This window comes from Rhamphochromis longiceps, linkage group LG23, assembly GCF_057381845.1.
Source record: "Rhamphochromis longiceps isolate RC_006_pf linkage group LG23, R_longiceps_female_GT1.1, whole genome shotgun sequence".
NCBI lineage: Eukaryota > Metazoa > Chordata > Actinopteri > Cichliformes > Cichlidae > Rhamphochromis > Rhamphochromis longiceps.
The window spans coordinates 11877072-11883071 of NC_140578.1; positions in this window are offsets into that span (position 1 = coordinate 11877072).

Sequence of the window (6000 nt, forward strand, 5' to 3'; positions counted from 1 at the left end):
CGCCATCGTCATTAGGGCTCGCTGAGTAAGCCGCCGACTGTCCTTCCAGTGAGCATTTAGAGAGGGGCTGCATTGTAAAAGGAAACGGCAACACACACACACACTCTAGCCTCATTTTCACCACTACACACCTTTCTCCTGGGATATAAAATGCCCCTGCCTCTGCACACTGTGGGACATGAGTTTCATCCCAACTAGCTGCCGTCCTCAATAAAAGCCACGTGAGGGATCTCTGCAGTATAGATTTCCAGTTTCTCTCAGGGTATATTTTGTTCAGATCAGGTGTTTAAACTGCTCAATATGACAACAATTAGGCGGTGCAGAAGACATGTGTTCTTTCTTATGCTGATAAGGGACATTGACCTTTAACCTGTGCACCCCAGTAGTTTCTTCCCCCCCAAATCACCACACCCCACCCGTCCCATATGCCTCCGGCCATCCACCCGCCCCCCCGTTTTCTCATCTACTTGCTCCATCCAGCTCCCATCAGGGAGGATAGAGGGGGGACTGGACAGGCTTGGAGCCTTGCCTCTGGACATCTCTGCTCTTCCCCAGAGAACAGAGGACTGAGGTGCCTTTAAACCACTGCGGCAAAAACCGTACCAAAACCCTGCAGTCATTAATATGCAAAAATGCAAATGAGTAGGTAATTAAGAGCTGAGGCTCTCTGGAGGCTCTTTGATTGCTAATGAATTCTAATCTGCAAAGAAAGGGGGAGGGGAGGAGAAAAAGAGATGAAAGAAATCGAGAAAACAACGAAAAAGAGAAGGCTCAACCTAAATATTTTTTATACCCACAAGTTTTCATATCAGATTTTTTTTTTACCTAAGAGCTTAATCTAAAGTATTTACTCTATTATTTTAACCACTTACTCAGTAATACATCTAATGATCAAGAGTATTTAGGGAATATAAATGTGCAACAAACAGCCTTCGAAACACATCTGCAGCACGCTGGATTTTCAGCTTTTTTTCCCCCCCTCAGTGAACACCCCTGAAAATAAGATTACACTGATTATGTGAGTATCTATAGGCAGGAATCTGGCTGCAATGGACACAGTGCGGTCATTGTGCAGCTATAGCTAATTAGAGGTGAGCATGACAGGCAGGCAGACACTTCTGACCAGCGGCTACCCGAGAAAATAGAAGGTCAGATATCTCGACAGTGTGTTCTTTGCTGCAATAGCAGCTGTGTGCTGAAGTAAAGGAGATGTCATTTCATCACTTTTGTGAGCCATAACACATCCTCACTTCCACTCTAACTCATTCACTCTGTCGCTCACACACACACACACATGCACACACTGCTGTTATTGTTGTTGCAGTGCTCCCACGACACCAACAATCTCTGCTTCCCTCCCCCACACGGGCTCACATCTATCTCCCTTTCACTCCCTCTCTTCCCCCTCGTGTCCCGGGCAGCCCTGACATGCCTACTTCAATTGATTTAGAGTCAATTCAGCTTTTGATCTGATTGTTATCATGTGACTTTTCGCACACCTCCCTCTCGATATGTGACTACTGTATTATTTTCAGAGTGGGGCTTGAGGTTTTTTTCTTGGACCGAGGTAGGAATACTCCTGCCTAGTTTGCACTTGCTCAGTTTGCTCGGTCTGCCTCTCTTTCTTTATTTTTCTCACCTTCCTATTCATCCCTCGCCCCCCGCCCACCCTCCACTCCCCACAATATCAACCACCACTGCAGAGTCCTATCTGCTTTTTCTTTTTTTTTCCACTCCCCTCAGCTGCACAGTCTGGTGGTGGGTCTCTCAATTGCCCGGCTTTGTAAACAGGAAGCCTGTGCTCTGTTCGCTGTACCTGAAGCGTGGGTAGCAGAACAGGGGCACCCATACAACTGCACAATAATGGGAATCCAAGATGGCAGGGAGGGGTCCCATAAAATCAGCAGAGACAACAGAGGAAAGCGGCATCCAGGAAAGCCATTGTCAAATGAGAGTAGACAGAAGCCAAAAAGATTGTTGATTTAGTTTTTCCTTTGGTAAATAGATTGTTGATTTGATTTTGTGTTTGTCTGTCTGTATTGGATCCTGCCTAGCACTGTAGTGTTTGTGAGGATTAATGTCATGGACAATCCCTCAAACTCATTTTCTTTCTAACTGTGGAGCTCTGTGGGAATTACAGTTTGCGGATAAGGAAGGAAGACATTGTATTTGCTGCTGACAATGGTCCCAATTGTGAAGCACAGAAATCTGGGTTCACTGTGTTCCCTTAAATTTGGCTGTTTTGAATACTTGTTCGAATTCGGGCTGGCGTGTGGTTCTCACTTTTTCCAAAACAACTGCTCTGTTTTACATATGCCGTCCAGCTACTGGCTGACAACTGATAGCATAACCTTGTGGATTATTGCCCTTTTTAACCCCCCCCCCCCCAACACTTTATTGTTGCTTAACGTGTTGGAAGTCAGGGTGAGTTTGGGTGTTTTTCTGCCAGGCGAGCTGTAATAGGGGGGAAGAAGCTTGACGGGAGTCAGTTTATCATGAGCACAGAGAGCACAACAGATAGATTCCCCCCCCGTCTCCTCCCCTTCAGCACAGATAGACTCGGAGCACGGGCACTCAGCCAATGCTATCAATCTATCCGTTCCTACCCCCAGCCTCTAACTCTTATTGGAGGACAGCTTCCAAAGGGGCAAGAAAGCATGAATCATAGGCCGGCTATGAGAAGTGGTTATGCCTCTAAATACACATGCTGTGGCTAAAAATCACTCTGTTGCTTTTCCATTAATGACAGCCTTGTAAGTGATTGCCAGAGCCGTGTAACAAAGTTGTATCTTTCAGGAGGGGCCGCGGCTGTTCGGGGAGAGAGAGGGATTGTTGGTCTTGGCCTAGTTTTCTTGTCTGATCAGAAACCTGTGCACCTCTGCCCTTCCCCCCATCCAAACCTAAGCTTCTACTATTACAGGCTGCGAGGGGCTCAGTATGGAGTGAGGTGAGCAGCTTGCCTCACCACGGAGCTCTGTTTGCGTTATGCACGCTGCCTATACTGTATGTTTACGAGCTTATCCTCGCGTGTGATATAACCTAGTGATGTGTTTCGGCCTGCGCGCCTGGCTCCTATGCGAGCTATATCAGAGGTGACATATGCAGGACGGCCCTGTAAGTTAGCGTTCTGCAAAGCATTGTTGATTCAGTCCAAGAGGATTAAGTGCACATTATTGTACGCCGTAATTTCCTGTGTGAATTTACGCAATTCAAAATACATGTACACAGATAGAGTGTTTCATTAATATGCACAAATATATGACCGATTAGCACCAATGTGGCAAACATATGCTAATTTTCCACGTGCATCTGTCGTTAATTACAGATATGAAGCTGGGAATGGCTCGAAGGAATCAAAGAGGGAATGTGTGACAGCATCCATCCCATTGTGCCGTTAACCGTCCATTGTCCTGTGAATGTATTTTCAGATTATAGATGACATATTTTTGTTTTTGTTTAGTCCTTGGGCTTTTAGGTTACCATGTGGTAGATTACCCACAGTTAGTGTGGATAACCAAACATCGTTTCAGCGTGAAAAGTGGGCTTTAAGAAGTCACTATGTGTTCTTTTATGTCTGCGTGAGTGGTATAACATTCGCATATTCCAACCTGGACTAATTATTCTGTTACAGCTGAATATAAAATTAGATTTCTCAGTATCAGGAAAAACATATTAAGTAAGCTTTTTTTGTCCTTAGCTCTATGATGTTAATTTGGTCCATGAGAAGACAATTCTTGAAAGAGCGTTTCCAGTCATCAGCTGCCCGTTATACAACACATTTCCACTGGACGCTCTGTGTGTTCATTAAGATGAAGATCCTCAGCATATATATGTTTTTTTAAAGTCTTTTTTACCACCCCCCTCCCCTCCTTCTCTTCAGCCTGGCTGCCCTTGTACATGCTCTCCATGTCAGACCCAGCTGTTACTACAAACTACTTGGAGGGCTTACAAGCCTCATTGCTAATACTGACAACAGCACTATTCTTACTCAAGGCCTAACGTCTCCTGGAAAAAGCAAGAATACGAGAGATTTTTCTCTGACTCCACTAGAAATTCATTTCCCCAAACAGATGTTTCCATCTGCTCGTGTCTAATCTTTTGATTAATACGTTCCTCAATGAAGGGATTCGAAATTGGTGTTAGACAAATAACTCGGCGTGCCCTTTCGCTGATAGCTGCGTGATTATTCTGTGATGCTAAAGCTGCCTTTATATTTTGCTGTCTGTATGTGTGTGAGTACCTGTATGTGCCAACGAATGTGAATGGGTGCACGGTATGTTTGTGAAGGTATTTATGGCCCATATGTGCGCTTCTTCCGAGCTGTAACCCAATTACATTCCTAAGATGGTCCACGAGACTAATTAATGTTCTGTGCAAGGCTTTTCTTATACCCAGGGGACACCCACCCGATGGATTATTTACCTATATGTCCTATTGACAGCGAATTCCCACTCCCTGCTGGTAACCTCTGTGTAAACAGACAGTTTGGGGCCTCAGGGTGGATAATAACACTATGCTGAATTTGTATTTTCAATGTCTTTTTGTTGTTATAGCTCACACCCAAAGAATGGGCATCCTGCCCACACAGTAACTCAAATGATAGCCTTCTTGTAGTAGCTGATAGTGATAACTCTGATAGCAAAGAGATGCTTCTGTGGATTTCACTCTTTTATCGGTCCCAAATGTATATAAAATAATAACTAGTTTATAGGCAGAAGACAAAGGACAGCCCTCTTAACTTCCCTCTTCTTTGACATGGTATGCCCTCAGGTTAAAAACAACAGCTGTCTAACACCTACATACACCTTTGAAAAGAGAGGTTATTGTGTGTTTTCATCTGAGCACAATCACACTGGCAGGTTGCGTGCATATTGAATAAAGGCAGTGGCATTAGAGTCGGTAACGGCATTATCTAAACTTATTGCATTTCATTATGAACATGACAATTTTGCTGATCTAGCGTCTACGTCTACATTTTGGTGTGGTTACCTTATAAAAGCGACATTTTAGCGTCACTGTTTAATTTCAGTTGATCATTCCGTGTGCCCTCCTTGTTTGAACTGTTTTTTTTTCCTGAAGTATTTCTCCCTCTCACCCCCACTTCTCTGTGATCCTATACTCTGCTCTCCCTCCTCTCCGCTCTGCTCTGGAGCAGGCAGTTACTAGGGCCATGTTGATCTTATGGTTGTCAGCTCATTCACAAGAAGCGGACCGGATCTAAAAACTAGTAGCCTGCAGAAACACTTGGCTGAGTGTGTGGAGACAGAAGATTTATTTTGATAACATGTGTGTAAGTTTTTAATTTAAGTTTTTGAATATAGTATTGTTTTGGTGTTTTAGACTTTTGGTTAGAAAACCCCCCAGCTATTAGAAAGGGTCTTGAAAGTACACCACACATTATATAAGCATCAGATTTATTAGTGCCATGAGTGCAACTGAGCTGATGTTTTAATATTTAAACACTCTAGAGAAAGTGGACATTGTCTGGAAATGTCCACATTAAATACTGCTTACATGTGCTGGGTTAATACAAATGAAGGTAAGCAACCACCACATAAATAATCTATACACATGTACCCTATATGTAAAAGATAACATGCATATGTCAGTGTAACAACTAGCTAGAGAAATTAAGCTAGTTTTATATACAGTATTGTATAACTATTGCGAAATCTTAAAGTAGCAGTAGTAGTACACAATTACAGAAATAATCGATATATGTAAAGCCGCCGTTTAGAAATGTTGATTTTTAAATAAATGGAAAAGCGTGCACACCAACCGCATAAATAAAATGTCAGCGGGCACGGAGCCCCCTCAGCCAGCCTCCCTGAGCACACAGGGAAAGTGAGCGTCAAGAAGAAGGCGGCCCCTAACGGCCTTTCCGGCCGCGCACTCGATTCCCTTGCTGTCGATCATGAACACACGCGCTCCCATTGGCTGAGCTCTTTCGCATTTATCGTGCCATCTCGTCGAGCTGCTGCTGTGTAATCGCAGGTAACT